This window comes from Lissotriton helveticus, chromosome 4_1 (genome assembly GCF_964261635.1).
Source record: "Lissotriton helveticus chromosome 4_1, aLisHel1.1, whole genome shotgun sequence".
NCBI lineage: Eukaryota > Metazoa > Chordata > Amphibia > Caudata > Salamandridae > Lissotriton > Lissotriton helveticus.
In genome coordinates this window covers 1,821,420,321-1,821,437,625 of record NC_136063.1, presented here as the reverse complement: position 1 = coordinate 1,821,437,625, position 17,305 = coordinate 1,821,420,321, and the positions used below count along the sequence as shown (strand labels likewise).

At 42.0% G+C, this 17,305-nt stretch overlaps 1 protein-coding gene across 4 annotated transcripts in view; it reads right to left on the bottom strand.

Annotated features, from left to right (window-relative positions):
- The window catches only part of BCORL1 (BCL6 corepressor like 1), a 916,214-nt gene that overhangs the window by 675,991 nt on the left and 222,918 nt on the right, over positions 1–17,305 (bottom strand). For all 4 annotated transcript variants that reach the window (XM_078688449.1, XM_078688448.1, XM_078688450.1 and 1 more), the window contains one exon: positions 16,296–16,457. The gene's annotated coding sequence lies outside the window, so the exon portion shown is untranslated. The remainder of the gene's footprint in view (positions 1–16,295; positions 16,458–17,305) is intronic.

Here is a 17,305-nt window from a genome sequence, read left to right as displayed (position 1 = left end):
AAAGTCAATACTCTAACCAACCAAATGAAAACTAAATGTTAAAGAAAGCAACACATTGGTAATACCAATAGGTCTGGCTTATAAATTAAAGTGTCTCTTCATTGATGGTTTAAGATACTCAATAAATTACCATAAAAAGAACTTGCCATGCATCCTTGCAAGCATGTATCCTTTCATCAACACACTGACTTTTTGCTTTCATCCACTTACACAACCCCAACAAAACACACAAACTCTATATGGGCAAGATCAATTAAAAGAATTAAAGTAGGGAAAAGAAAACATGCTGCCACCTAAAAGTGGTGGGCATATGCTTGTAATAACGATTTAAATTAAACGTATTAGTGGGTAAATGTCTTGCAATAGTATTGGACATAGTATGTCATTGTTTTAAAGTTCCGGCATGGTTGCAACGTTTACAACCAATGTTTTGGCCATTTTGGAATAATAAAACAATGATACACAAAACTATTCCGGGTTGGCTACCTTGTTTATAGTAAGTGGCCACGTGGGATTTGGTGCACTGCAGTTGAAATGTGTTGTAAGCTAGCGGCCCATCAGCACAATCTCGGGAGCTCTAGAGTGACCTAAATATGAATATAAAAAGTTAAAAGAAAGAAATTCAAAGGGACCTATAAAATGAGAAAATAGAAAACTAAACATTGGCTCAACAGCCGTGACATAATCATATTCCTTTTCAGAGGGATGTGCACATTTTCACACGAATGCGGTCACACAGAGGGCAACAAAGCCAGTGGCTAAAGTGGGCTGTCTCATTGCCTCATGCAGTCATGGATAGAAGTGTAAATAACATCAAACAGACCAGTGGCAGAAGAGGTTAGGCCCAAAGCCCTCTTTTTGTGAGCGCTTATATATAATTGTATTGCATTTTTTATTATAAGACTGTGGCAGACTTCTATGCCTAGCAATAATTGTAACATTGCAAATGTTCTATCCCACTCGCCTTGACTAATAAAGTAATCTGTCACATTGATGGAACAAAACACCTGTCTGTAGACTTTACCACGGTAAAATGACAATCTACCCTTAAAAGGCCTATTGGCACTAAGTTACGCCTTTCATAATAAATAAATCTCCACTAGTGTCTTTTTTTATAACGGTTCATATTAAAAAGACCAGACCTTCGACATCAGACATAACTTTTCCAAATCTGGTTTGCTATATTAAGCACAGACGTTTTGAGAAGGTACCTATCAGGTACCAATACGTATACAATTACTGTAGTCAAAAAATATAAAATCCCTCCTAAGAGGGGCTAAACAACTATAAAAAGATTAAGTAATAGTGAAAACTTTCTAGCTCCACAGTTCGTTTGAATGCATCTCCAACTGCGAAACTCTTGCTTACTACGGTAATCTACGAGATTCCATGTCTCAAAATACCTGCACATAGTCTTTAACACACTAATAACAACCCAACCTTAAAATAAGATTGTCTTTAACACATGTTTTTCACAGTACACAAGTCAGGCCTGCAAGCTTTGTTATAACTTTTCATAAAAAGACCAAATCTATGGAATCTTACAGACCTTCTTCCAAATGAGCCATGGTCTATAAACCTTACCATTGCCTTGTCACCGTAACCAACATGTCTGCAGAACTGCACATAAGATGGCAGACATCTTTCATATATTTATGAAATTACAAATATGTGAAGAGTGCAGCTGGCACAACAACATGGAACCCCTCTCAAAAGGTCCCAACATGAGGACTGTTCCTGTGAAAATCTTCTGCAACCAGGTATTTCAAAGGGGTGGCCAACACAAAAACCCTTCCCTACCATGGTAACCAGTAAGTTGTAATGTTACAAGATACCAGTCTCCAGCCTGTGGCACAGTGTAACAACAATCCACTGTAAAAGGGCTACTGGCTTAAAGAAATGATTTGCACAATAAATAAGTCAGGCATACTTCCCATCCATAATAAACAGGGGAGAGCTATAGCATCAGACATAACTCTCCAATTGAACCAATCAGGCCCACTGTCTTCATCATTAGCTTGTCACCATAACCATCTCAGCCAAGCTATTGAGTACAAGTTTTCTCATAAGGCAACCTTCAAGCATAGTCACAATTACAAATATGTACAAAATGACAGATATGCAAAGAAAATACTGTCCTAATGAGTCCTAACAAGGATTATCATAGTGCAAACCTACTCCAATATTGGTCAGAGAGGGGCTGCCAATATCAAACGCATTGCCTACAATAGTGACCTATAAGAGTCCAAGGAACAATATTCCTCTCTGTGGGCTTTAATTCAGACTTGTCTTAATAACAGATAAGGCCCATGGCCTTGATCAATGGCGTGCTACTATAACACACCCTCCTGTATTGATTATAAGACTTGCCACAAGTCAAAAAGTGCAATAAAAGCTCTATTTTTTAGTTTTTAAAAAAACACCTTCTGACAACCAAATTATTATTTAAGGCAAACAACATTCAGGCAGAGTCCAAGTTTCTCTCTTTTTCCGTAAAAATTGTGAAAGCTTTTTCAGTTGATGACCAGGCTAGAGACAACAGTGCTGTCAAGACAGCCCTATTATGCAGTAAAGCTAGACCTAAAATACATGTGCCCTTTATGATGTTACAAAGAAGAGCTTTTTTTGTTTGCTGCTTTAAAGTGTTCTCTGCTTTTCTACATTCACTTTGTGAAAACGAGTTTCAAGTCACATTTTAGCTTATTTTAATTTATTTTAAATGTACTCTAATCCTCTCAAATGGTTTAGTAGACTTTGTTCGCTTTCCAATTTAGACACAAAAGGTGCTGAACACTAAATCTGTGCATTAGGATATACGAAAACTCAGAAACTCACTGAAGTTTGATTGGAAAATGCCCTATCTGAAATGAATGATCTTTGATTCTTGGGAAAGCAGACTTGTATTACTTTTGTCAATTGCCTGACGTCATGGAGTATTATGTCATAGATTAGGGTAGAAGTTGAAATTTTTAGGTCGAGCCTACAAGATAGCATGTGTGCTGTCGGTTGCGCACCGTATTGGGGTTTACCAAGAATATAGAGCGGCTTGGAGCCCACCCATTACTTACCATTGATTTGCTTTCCTTTTCACTCCAATTTGCCTCCTCCTTATTTGTGTCCTAGCTTGTCAATCTTGTGATTGTACCTCCCATGGAGCATTTCATCATTTCATCATTTGATTTGCTGGCACTGTGCTTCTGCTGCTTGCTTTTCAAGCACTATTTTTTTTCTCTTATTTGAAGACCTCCATTACAGTGTGTGTGTTTGAGTCATCTTCCTTGTGTAAGTCCCTCTCCCTGAACTTCATGATACACTCGGTTGCCCGACTGCTTCTCCCTGCTCTCTTCCCTCTTGCCTGAATACTTTTCCACATTGTTTCACCCACGCACATCATTTGTGTTGCTTTCCTCCAGCCCTTGTCTCGCTATTGCTCTCACCTTCTCCCCTGTTGCTTTGGCATCCTCCTCCAGCCTTCTCCGTTTCTTTTGCATCCCCTCTCATATCGCTTTAGCGTTTCCTCTCACGACGACTGTCCGTGTTGCTTCGCCGTTCACCCACACCCTCTCAAATATACATTGCCATTCCCCTCCTTACCCAGTGATGCTTTGCCATTCCCAAAAATAATTCTGGGTTGCTTCCACTTACCCTCCCTGACCACTAATGTAAAAAAAGAAAACGCTTTTGCAATTTGTTTTCTTTTTATTTACCAATCCACCTTGCAAAGTAATGTAATGTAAATAGGTACTTATAAAGCGTGCTGCTACTCCACAGAGTGTCTTGGCACTGAAGGACCGCGAGACAGGCACCAGAGCCAAAAGCCCAAAGAGCGAGGAAACTATTGCTGAAAAAGCCAGGTTTCTAGCGGTTTCCTGAAAGTGAGCAAATCCTGGACCTGCCTGAGGGACAATGGCATACAATTCCATAAGCGGGCGGCCAGCACTTAAAAAGGAGCGACCGCTCACACGGGAGCGAGCAAACTTGGGGATGGACGTCAGAAACTGCACCGAGAACCTCAGGGCTCTTTGCGGCACATAGTTCGGGACCCTCTTCCTAATATACGCTGCTCCAGTATCATGGAGGGCCCTGAAAACCAGGACCATAACTTTAAACTGAATCCCCTTCTGGACCGGGAGCCAGTGCAGGGCCTTCAGAAGGATGGACATATGTGCTCTGGGCCCCACCATGAGAATTGCTCTGACTGCCGCGTTCTGGAACACCTGGAGGTGATGAACTACTCCGGTAAACCCAGGTACAGGATGTTGACGTAATCCAGCCTGGATACAATTAAGGCTTGGACTACCGTCTTCTTATATTTGACCAACAGCAGGGGTAGAAAGTTTTAAAACACTTTTAGCATACCAAAACAGGTGCCAGTGACAGTTTGGATCTGCACCTTCATAGATAAATTGGCATCTAACTTGACCCCTAGATTCTTCACTCTGCTCACTGAGGGTGAGGGGACATATCTTGAGGCCACCACTGGCGCCACAATACGCATGGTGGACGAACAAAAAAGATAATCTCTGATTTTTTTTGGGTTACACTTTAATTGGTTCCACCTTAGCCAGGAGAAGACCTCTGTCAGACAGGTGTTAATTTTGACACTTCTGAAATAGGCGCCTTTATCACAAGTGAACAGCAGTTGAGTATCATCTGCATATGATACTATTTTAGCACCATGTGCCTCAGCTATATGCGCAAGGGGGGTCATATAGATATTAAAAGGGGACGGGCTCAGAATAGACTCCTGTGGAACCCCTACTTTCAAGGGAGGAAAGGGGGCTGCAAAAGGAGGGGACCAAACTGTTTGCTGACGGTCACTCAGAAAAGAAGAGAACCACTTGAATACCGTGCCCCGACCCCGCACTCCGGGAGACTCTGCAGGAGCCAATCGTGGGGCACGGTATCAACGGCTGCGGAAAGGTCTACCAGTATCAGCACTGCGTGTCCCCCTTTGTCAAGTGTCTCTTTGATAGTTTACAAAACTTCCACTAGGGCTGTTTCTGTATTAAGATTAGTTCTGAATCCAGTCTGACCTTGGATCGGTAGCTAAAAAGAAAAACTCATCAGCATCATTTTGCAGGCGGAAGCCTACAAAATGATTCATGAGGTCGCGTTAAAGGCTTTTTTTTTTTTACTTTAGTCAAGCTATTGACGTTGCGAGTGCTTGTTAATTTTTTGTTGTGTTTGGATTTATGCAAGCCACATCATGGATTCTGCTGTGTCTCTACTTTTCAGAAATGTATGAGGGTGGTAGTTTCTCTGCCTGTCGGCTGACCCTGGGCCCAAATACTGCAGACATCCCCATGGAATCTAGCCTGTGGATCCCTGCTCAAATCAATGGAAAACCCACGTGTCTGATGACCCAACACTCAGTAGACCCATGAAAACACAGATAGGGTCAAGTTTTGGGAGGGATATGTTGCTGTGTGAGGAAGACTGAAGAAAACTAAGTTTTGGATAAAGTCTGGAAAATCTGATGCCAGCCATTCAGGGCAAGGATGGTCTGGCACTCAGGGACAGAAAACTTATGATGTGTAGATATTGAATATATATGGTTGGGTATGTGTTCATACAGCTCAGGGGTGATATCTTTGATCAACAAGACAGGTACCTGAAATAAGCATTTTGGATGGACAGGCTTGCCAAATTTCCAAAATGCACTGCGCCCAATTTATTGCATGTAGGCACCCTGAACCCTTCAACAACAAAAACTTGCATGATGAACATTTCCAGAGCACCATGAGATTTAAATAGGAGGTCCATCAATGCAACCGGTCCAAAAGTATTGTCCAATGCAAAACAATGAAAGTCAAATGGATAAGGGTCCAAAGTATGAGAAACACCAGAGGAGTTTTAAATGTCCCAAAAACTTTTATTGTTTGGTTTGGCATTCAGTTTCAGTCAAATCCAAGAATAGAAGAGCTGACACGTATTTCGTCGTGTTGACGACTTTTTCATGGCTGTATATTTAAAAAGCATATATTTTTTAGGCCCACAATCCATGTTACAAATATGCAGGTTGTACCTGCATACGGAGACTCTGCGAAATCCTACCGTGTGCCTTTGTTCTTTGCTGCCTTACGCCCCATGCCTCGCGGCCCCCGCTTCGCGGGAGCCGCTCGAGGCATTCACTGTGCCGGATTGCCTGATCAGCGAGGTGACCGCCGAGGGACATTACAGCTTCAGGGACTGCGAGGACCAGCGGGCGCTGCGTTACCTAACTCGCCGCAGCTGGTCCTCTTCCCGCCCCCTCCCGCCTGATCTAGAATAGTGAAGGGCTGGGCGTACTCCGTGTTGTACCTGCATACGGAGACTCTGCGAAATTCTACCGGGTGCCTTTGTTCTTTGCTGCCTTACGCCCCACGCCTCGCGGCCCCCGCTTTGCGGGTGCCGCTCGAGGCATTCACTGTGCCGGATTGCCTGATCAGCGAGGTGACCGCCGAGGGACATTAACAGCTTCAGGGACTGCGAGGACCAGCGGGCGCTGCGTTACCTAACTCGCCGCAGCTGGTCCTCTTCCGCCCCCTCCCGCCTGGTCTAGAATAGTGGAGGGCTGGGCGCACTCCGTGTTGTACCTGCATACGGAGACTCTGCGAAATCCTACCGGGTGCCTTTGTTCTTTGCTGCCTTACGCCCCATGCCTCGCGGCCCCCGCTTCGCGGGAGCCGCTCGAGGCATTCACTGTGCCGGATTGCCTGATCAGCGAGGTGACCGCTGAGGGACATTAACAGCTTCAGGGACTGCGAGGACCAGCGGGCGCTGCGTTACCTAACTCGCCGCAGCTGGTCCTCTTCCCGCCCCCTCCCGCTATTTAGAGATAGCCCTTGACGCGCTAGTGGGACGGGCGCGGAGCAAAGCGCGGAGCGAAGCCCGGGCAAAGGGCGGGCCCTCTGAGGCCCTCCGAGGCCTGCAGAGACTGGACTGGGCACTAGATGCTGGTGCCCCTGGGACTTGGGATTCCTGAGAGCTAGGTACTGTTATTGACAATATTTGTCATATTTACTTAGGACAAAAGCGCGGACTTTGAGTGTTGTAGCCGTGTTGTTTTGTTCAGTTTTTATTTTATTATTTATTTTAACTACTTGTAAAAACATTTCAGAATCTGTTTAAATTTAAGCTAGTAAAATGAATAAGGAAAAATTAGATAAAGGGCCTATGGATAATTATTTAATCCAAAAAATTACTCAGATTAATTCTAATAGACGTGCCTCTCTTGGACAGGGGAATTTTTTAACGCCGCAGGAGGAGGTTATACTAATTGATATATCCTCGCCTAAAAAACCTCCTATTCCCTGTGGTAGGGTAGTTACTGCAACCGCACAGGTCCATGCTATGAAACCTTCTGACTATCCAGATATCGTGGAAAAACAAAATCATACCCCACCTGCAAGAATATTTAAAAAGGCAAAAACACGAAAGAGAAGGGGGAAGCAAATGCACAAAGTACAATTACAAGCACCTAGGAAAAGCTCACAAGTAGTTAACATGATAAGTAAAAAAACTTGTGTGGGCAATATAGGGTCAGCCACATTAGGATTACACGTACATAGCAGTGTGGAAGAAATCAGGCCTCCAAATTTGGGCAAAAGGGAGGATAAAATTGCTGTATCTGATTATTCAACAAACGAACTTTCCATACTAATAACTCCAGTTAGTTTGAAATCTCACCACATGAGTCCATGTAGTACTTATGATGACGAAGGGCTTTCTGACTCCCCAAGATTTTCGCCTGCTCTATCTACTAATTTAACCCAGTTGTCACCATTGAAAATTACTACTAATAATATTAAAAAAAGAGGGGGTTGTCCTATGCCTACTAGGGATGCTAAAGTACAGAAGAGGAGTTCGACCCCAGCTGTGTCTGAGGTGGTGACTTTACCATCTCTCCCAATTTTGCCCCAATCGATAACGGATTTTTGTACCCCTGGTGAGACTGCTCTATTTGTGAAGTTAGAAAGTTTGTTAAAAGATCTAATTCAGCCACTGTTGGAAAGAATGACTTTGTATAATACTAGACTTGATCAGCTAGATGGAAAAGTTGGGAGAAATACGCAATTACTAGCTGATCTGATACAGGGGGTGAATTTAATTAAATCTAGTGGGTTACCTGTGCCACCGGCCACTGTTACTGTCCCTAAACTAGCATCACCTTGTCCACTCCTCCCCGTAAAATCTGGTCATGATGGGATAAAATTGACTGACCCTATACCCAAAAGTGTCGCACCTGTAACCTCGTTAAAAAATAAGCCTGTCAGTAAACTTGCGAGTAGTGTAGGCGGCCAAGGTGAGGATAAAACGTTGGTAGCAGAAAGGCCGCAGATATTCCAATCTAAGGCCAGCAAGGAGAATGGTACCGCAAATACACATAATGGAAAACGATACCAAAGGAGAACGGTTGACCTACCGCCTGAAGCAGCTCCCTATACTATAGTTATGGCGGGCGTCCCCGAGTTACTTATGGATGCTAGGGAAGATCACCGTGCTTTAAGAAATAAAGTAACACATTGGTTATATAATAACAGACCCTTGCCAGCGCACATTAATGGAGAAATCCTGACAGTGAGGCGATCAGTCTGGGTGGCCTCCAGACCCAAAGATAAGAAAGGGGATGTTATTATTGTAAATTTCAAAGACCACAGAGCAGTTCGTCATATAGGAGATTGGTATGAGTCAAATGGCAGTGACTATCTCTACTCACTATCTTAGCTATTTCTATCCATACTGCCCAGGACAAAAGCCTGGAGGTAGGGATAGAGTAAGACAACCTGTAGATTGGTTTTCGTCAAATCAACGTGGATACGGTTCGAATGCATTACCCCAACTCGGGGCACACTTTGGTATTGCTCAGAGGCAATTCTTCCCAATTACCCCTGGAATGGATTATAAGAATAACAACCTTTTCCGGGAGAATAGAGATTTTTTGTGCCCAGCCTATAATCTTCCAACCTACAACAGATTCGATGTATTTTCGGGCCTTGATTATGTGGATTGACATGAAAAGGGTGCCGATTACACAAACTCTCGGAGTCTGGTAGAGGCTGACACACCTAAAAGTAACCCTATAATGCCCTCCTTAGGGGAGGGACGTCGAATAATCTTTCTCTCAGAACTGACCATCGATATAAATTCTGGTGCTGGTGAGGAGCCTCCTCCTTCTAGCACTATTATAGCCCAGAAGGATGAGACCGGGAATAACAGTGGGGAAGGGAGTCCTCAATGTAAGGAGATAGATTGTGATATCTCCACGGTGCAAGAGGTAGGAAGAAATAAAAAACAGGATTCCTGTACATTCCTATCTTGGAATGTAGCAGGTTTAAAAAATAAGATAGACAATCCATCATTGGACCTAATCCTAAATGAGCGGGATGTTGTGGTCCTTCAAGAAACATGGACCACAGAACCCGTGCATTTAAGCGGGTACAGAACTTTCTTTACCTCAGCTGAGGGTGGTCTATATGGCCGTGCGAAGGGAGGTTTAATAACATTCCTCTCGAACAAGCTTAAATATGAGAAAGTAACTTTTAAACCTAATTCGAATTACTTTCAACTTATAACCATATGTACTAAGGGACTTATTGTAATCTTGATTACCTTTTACAATAATATCCCGAAAACTGAAATACTGATTACCTTAAGAACACTTAGAGAAAACATACAACATGAAACAGAAAAATCAAATAAGGAAACGGTAATTTTATGGGGGGGTGATTTTAACTGTCCACTCTGTACAAGGGGAAAAAAGGGGATTTGTGGCCTAATGTTAGAACAAGATACACATCTAACACACTTTGAACATTCCTTGATTGGGGACCTACTTAATGAACTAGTATTTACGTATGATCTGGGTTTTGTGAATGAAATAGCTCAGAACCCCACTTCATTTCAACCGACATTTGTTGGCAGAGGAGCAATGTCTACTATTGATTTTATTCTCGTATCAAATAGTTGTGGTAACAGAATCAATAGTTTAACGATTTTAGAGCTGCCCCTAAGTGATCATCTGCCCTTATCATTAGAGGTCGAGAATCTTTTTTATGAACATTCTGAATATACCCTCACCCGAGACATAGCCTCTGATTTGATTTTAGGTAGGCAAAATGGGTATACTCTAAAATGGGGCAAGCTTATGCCAGAAAAGTTTCTGGCAAAATTGTTAAATACCTGTTCAGATAGTTTTTCTATTTGCCTAGGGGGATCGGCCTGCTCCATTCAGATTTTAGAGCATTTTGATAAAATAGCCCTTGAAATTAAGAAAAGTTTGTGGGTGGAGCTAAGAAATAAGACTAGGCGTACTAAAAGCTGGTTTGATACCGCTTGTACCAGGGCACTAAGTGACTTGAAAAATGCCATTAATAGATCACCCCGGGATCACTTAGTAATAAGAGGGTTAAGGAATTCTTATAACAAGGCCCTGAAAAATAGGAAAAATGTTATAAAAAAGGAGGCCCTTGAAGAACTCTGCGAGGCTGCACAGTCTAAAGATGCTTCCGCATTTTGGAGGGCAGTTAATGCCCCTTTTCTCTTCGATAGTCATAAGGCTCGTATTGAGACGGCGATTACCGAAGAGGAATGGGTGGAACACTTCTCAACTTTATATAGCTCGCAGGATGCCCCATGTTCGACTAATGTTCTTAAAACTGTGAATAGTACAATGGGTGAGGAAAAGCTGGTGATATCCCTGGAGGAAGTCTTAATCGGATTAAATGCAACTAAGGGTGGAAAGGCTGCTGGCCCAGATGGGATCCCTGTAGATTTATATAAGGCAAATGTGGAGATTTGGGGTCCCATGTTGGCACAGCTTTTTAATGCCGCCCTAGCCAACGGTATGCATTCATCCTGGTTTACCTCAATAATCGTCCCGATTTTCAAGAAGGGTGAGAGACAAAATTGTGCTTGTTTAGGCCAATTTCCCTTCTTGATTCATCTGTAAAAATTCTCGGGAGAATAATTTTGGCAAGACTTCAGAACTGGGCTGAAGATAATGAAATTTTGAGTGACCTACAGTACGGCTTCCGGAAAGGTTTGGGAACCGTGGAACAATGCCTAAATTTAATGATTATCCAACAAAAATATACTAGGGTGAAAGGGGAACGGTTATATTTTACATTTGTTGATTTGTCTTCGGCATTTGATTGTGTATCGCATACCAAACTGTGGGATATCTTGCAAGGGTTGGGCGTTGACGTTGCCATAATTTGCTTCTTGAGAGATTTATACTCAGGTGCCACAGCATCAGTCCGCTATGGCCGTGGGGGAGAATGTACTAGAAGATTTGGAGTGGGTCGCGGAGTACGCTAGGGCTGCGTTCTGGCCCCGTTCCTATTTCTTCTTTATATTAACGGACTTGAACATCGTCTTCTGCAGGAGTGCAGGGACATGCCTAGAGTGGGGAAGAGGTCGATCCCTGCGCTCATGTATGCGGACGATGCTGTCCTAATGGCTCGAACCCCCTTGGCCTTACAGAAACTGTTAGTATCCTTTGAAAAGTTCATGTTGAGTTTAGATCTGAAAATTAACTGTGGTAAAACATACTCCATGAACTGCGGCACAAAATCTGGTAAAAAGTCGAAAACCATGTTTTTAAATAACGTTCCCTTGGAAAATATTTCGTTTTTTCCCTATTTGGGCATTTTGTTTCATGAACGGGAGGATGGTTAAGTGCCATAAAGGCCAGAACTCTTTTGTTCCAAAAAACTTTAATGGCCGTTAGGACTTTCATGAAAAAGCTGGGGAAAAAAACAATAAAAGAAATCTTGACCATATACAATGCCACATGTATATCCGTAGCCCTCTACGGTGGGGGACTCTGGGGCTTTTCTAATATTGACCCACTACAAATTGCTGAAAACAATTTTTTACGGGATGTTTTATCTGTACCACAGAGTGTTTCTACTTACATTTGTCATGTGGAGTTGGGTCAACCTTATTTATCAGATTTAATTAGAATACAGCCCATTCTCGTGTGGCACAGGGTGTGGACTACTAATGAATGTGTAGTTAACCGGGCTGTGATACAGGATATTTTGAATATGGAACATTCGGCCAGGGTCGAATGGTTAGCATATATTAAGCAATTTATGTTTGATATTGGTCACTGCGAGTACTACGAGGATCCATTATCTATGGGAATTATACCCAGAAGATCTTTGAAAAAACTGAGTCTGGAATACCTCATGGATAAAAGAAGAAGAGCAGAGGCCAGTAAAAAGACAGTTGCTTGGCATAACCAGATACTGACTGGAGTAAAAGTACAGCCCTATTTGACCCTGTTGATGTCAAATCACGATCGATTTCTTTTAACCCGCTTTAGATTGAATCTTGTTTTTAGACTTCTGTCCTTCCCAAAGATGAATTTATGGTCGCAGATTTTACCTACCTGCCCCTGTGATGATTCCTCGTCCCAATCCGACATTCACATTTGATTTTTCTGTAAATTTTATTCTATTCCCCGTCGAAAATTTTTAATCCCCTTTATCAAAGATATGAATTTAAAAAGATGTCGTTTAGCATTCTTAGAATGTCAGAGAATGGATACTGTTTTTACTGTTGTGGTTCTTTTAAATTATTTTAAACATGTTTTGAAATTAAGGAAAACTATTAGTGTAAATTAAATATAACTAGTATGTCTATTTTTAAGTCAGTTTCTTTATGTAGTATGCTGTTTATGTTGTTGTTACTTTCATGGTTAATGATTTTAGCCGAATAAAGTACTTTCTGATTCTGATTCTGAATTCATATGATTACAAAGAATGAATTTATAAACAGGAAAAGCAACAGGGACATTATCAGTCCAGATAAAAACGTAAACAAAACTTATTCCATGATACTTTTTTTTTTTTTAAAGGAGGAAAAGAATAATCCACAAAGGAAGAAAGATCCCAGGTGAAGAAAAACTATTATAACAATGTGATAAATCTCGAGCATTATCGCATTCTTATAATAGTTTTTCTTTAAATAAAGTATAATGGATTAAGTGTTAATAAAATTGTTATCTGAACTAATATTGTCCTTTTTGATGTTCCTGTTTATAAATAGATTTTTTGTAATCGTATGAATTTATTTGGAACTTGGATTGTGGTCCTAAAAAAATATATGCTTTCTAAATTTACAGCCTTGAAAAAGTTGTCAACACAACTAAACACGTGTCGGCTGTTCTATTCTTGGATTTCACTGAAACTGAATACCAAAAGAAACAATAAAAGTTTTTGGGACATTTAAAACTCATCTGGTGTTTCTCATACTTTGAACCCTTATCCATTTGACTTTCATTGTTTGGCATTGGACAATACCTTTGGACCTGTTGGGTTGTCGTACCTTATACTTAACCCGTTGGCTGCTTCCGCTTTTTTGCGGCAGTTTTAAAAAACTGGCGCGGTCGCGTCGGCCATTGGCCGACGGCAGCACTAGCGAGGTAGTGCTGCCGACGACAGCAGCCAACGGGTTAAATATTGTGGTGCTCTGGAAATGTTTATCATATTATGCATATCTGAAAGTTTCTTTCTGATATTTATGTAAAATTATTTGGTGACATGGTGTATTTTTGTCCATTTTAGCACACGCTACTTGTTTTTGTTTACATTCAACCTGAATTTGTGAGGTGCTAGCACTTGGGTTTGACCATGGTCACCTTTGTTTGTTTAGAAAAAAACATACATCTCTAGTAGCCCTATGCTCAGGAGACCAAGAGGAATAACGTGTGTAATCATATCTTGGCAGGGTTAAGTTTATGTGCAAGAGAAACTGGAGAGAATTACCATGTTTTAGAAATAAATTTTAAAAATCTGACAAAAAAAAGTTCACTGCTAACTCCAAGGCACTATTCAGGGTGCGAGAGGTCAGGCACACAGTGATAGACACCTTAGGATGTATAGATGCTTAAAATATATGGTTGTGGTATGTTCACATGCAGTCCAGGGGTGATATATGTGATCAAAACACATGTACCCTAAACGAGCATTTCAGGCTTGCAGCTGCTTTCCAAATACTCGAAACGCACTGCACCCAGCTAACTGCCTGCCACTGCCCTCAACCCAAAGAAAATCCATACATGCCTGATACCCCCATGCTCACGAGACCCAGAGGAACAAAGTTTGAGTCAAGCCTTGGCAGGGTATAAAAATTGATATAACTCTGACAAACATCATGTTCTGTGTGCTCAACTGGCCAACCAGGGCAAGGGTGGACTGGCTTGCCCCAATAGATTCCATGGGCTCTACAGAAATAGAAGTCTATAGTTTTAAAACTTTCCATATAGGTCCAAGTTTGCTATCTCATCATATAAAAAGTGCACCATAAATAATAAATCTGGTTCAGTGTTGTGATTCATGTCAATATTATATAATTGATTGTGCAGGATACATTTCCGAGGAAAACCGACACATATTTGGTGTTCCCAGACCAAGACAGTCAGGGCAACATTTCCTCGGTTAACATTCCAGGATACGTTTGTCCCATTGAAAAATGCAATTAAATAATGCGCAAAATAGGTTTAACAATGAAAATAGTTACACATTTCGTCATTATATCTTAAGGCTGCAAGGAGATATTGTGGTGGCTGAGTTTGCACCAATACATATATCTGAATGTGCAGGGGGGAAAAAAGATGGTGTATATGGGTGCACAAAGCGACCAAATATGTACATGTGTTTGAACAATGAAGAGCCATTCAAACAAATCTCAGGCATTGATGAGACTTAAAACCACGGCAGGGAAAGGTTTAAGAATCTAGGACATAAATATCAAAAATGAGAACTCCAAGAAAAGAATCCAGCTGGCAGGGGAAGGCATTGATCCTGATCTTTATCACTCTATTAACTGCAATGCTGGCCGATTATGGTATCGACCCTTGAGCTTAGCACTGTCTCCAATGCAATAGCGGCAATAATTCTGGTCCTTGGCAAAACCTAATGGATAGCTGGTAGGTCCTTGTGCTGTTTTGGCTACACCCATTCCAGGGTATGGCTGAATGATGGGCCCTGCTACTGCCTCCCAGTGAAATACTGGCAACTCCTGTTACTTCTATTTTCACTGCAATGTTAGCCAATGTGGCCGTGCTCCATGGGCACAATACTGATCTGGCCATATTTAGTTCTCTATTTCAATGCTGGCAGTTGCATCACTTCTTCTAGAGCACAGCGCTGTTCATGGGCCATAACTCAGTCGATACTTCAATGTGGACAGGAACCTGAACTGCATAGTACTGATCCTGAGCAGAAGTTTTGGCTCTACTACAATATTGGCAGGTCAAAGCACAGCTCCTGGTGCGTTGCACTGTTCTTGGTTTGCACCTCGGCTTCACTGAGATTATGGAGGTCCCAGCACTGCCACGGTGGACTGCCCCAATCCGTGTCCAGAGCTCAGTTTCCACTGTAATCTTGGTAGGTTCTAGCAAAGTGTTGAATCTAAAGTAATGACAGATTCTGACACGGTGGTCTTCAATGCAATACTGGAAGCTACTGGCACTGGCTGTGAGGCTTACAACTGCTCACACTTAATTACGTGTTTTTCTGTGAGTTAAACGTCATGAAGACACAGTGTTAAGTACGGGAGTGGGCCCAGGGAACATTTTTTAGCTCAAGTGCACACAAAAGGCCACACAATACACTTGCGTTTAACAAATATTCAATGTTTCCAAAAGGACAACAGCGATTAGAAGGATTTCTAGCCCAACTGCCAAAGCCACTTTATAATGCTGCTCTAATCACGGTGCAAATGTTAAACTGGGCCAAATACCTAAAGGGGAGCTATAAATTGTTCAAATGCATTGTCAATCTAAAATAAAGATGTTCCTGAGTAATGTAGAGGTTTTAGAATCAGGCAAGTACTGCATAGCCCTAAGAAAATAAATCCCCCCCCAAAAAAACGCAAAGTCATATGGTGTTATCTTAAACCTGGGTAAGTCTACTTCCAGTGGCGAGAGGACAAATGGCTCATTTTACACGTTTAGTCTAGTAGGACTGGCTAAACATTAGGGTGGCATTTTTTTAACGGGAAGAGTTGGTACTTCAGTTTCTTTCTGGCACTGTTCTATAAATAGCTAGTTGGGGTGCCTGAGCGAATACACGTTCCTGAAAATATCAGTACCAGACATCCTATTAATTGATAATGCACGTCTCCAGGTAAACCCAAATAGTGTGGTGTAGCACGGCACGAAATTTGGGGCCAAGTGCCGCAGAAACTCTGTGGTCTGACGCTTGCAGCATTTTCCCTTCATTTCGGACCCAGTGTCATTTCTGAATTCACGTTGTGATCTGAAACAGTATGAATACATAGCCGGAGTGCCATGTGCCTACCTGTCTTCGTTTATGCCACACATCCGGATACAGTCAGCAGCGGTCCAGCTGTGCAATCCGTTGTACAGCGGCGTCGCTGATATCATGACAAGTTCGCCCTTCAGGCAATCCGACAGTTCTCTATTGCCCCAGAGAACTGTCTTACGACATTGGGCACTCCACCTAATGGGCGGGAGAGAAGGAATAGCACTTTTAAGTATATTTAACTGGACACGGCTCTACGGTATGATCACCAAAGACTTGAGCAATCATCTAGGTTACTAATTTCCTGTAAATGGAGGGGCACGGTTAACACAGTAGTTCAATTTTAAATCAACATGATCTGCACCCTGCTGGAAAGAAAAATTAAATGCATGGGGAACACATTACAAGTGGGGGAACACATTACAAGTGGGGGAACACATTCAATAAGGCTATTTCTACAGATAATACGGTAGCGAAACGATGTTCTCTCTGAATTATGAATAAAAGACTTAGGTAGAGGTTACCGGACAAGCCTGTCATTTCTTCATTTAAGGTTACACGCCTTTCTAAAATAAATCGTGTTTACTTCATACCTAATTATTTTTCAAACATTAACATAGGGTCCAGGTCATCGAGTATGTAAATACAACATAATGGTACACTTCTCAGACTTTAAAAAAGAAATATAAAAACTGTATCCGGGGTATCGGGAGCGAATTTTCTATGGCCACACTAAAGTGCAGACTAGACTATTTTTTATTTTTTTTCATATATAAGTACCCTGTAAACTGGTTTGCCCTTTGACATTTGTTTCACCAATGATAGTTGAAGTAATATCAGCGATCCCTGCGCTCTACGCTGGGGGTGCGATCAGAGGATTGACTCCTGTTCCACCAACAGCCCCCCCCCCCCCTCCCCCCGTGAAGCTAAAGAGTTAGGGGATATGCAAAACGCGGAAAGTGCGTAAAGTAAACAGAAATCTTGGAGCTTTATGTAATTGTGCTGCTTGTTTACTTTCTGCTCCTCGCTTTTCCTTCGTTACTCCC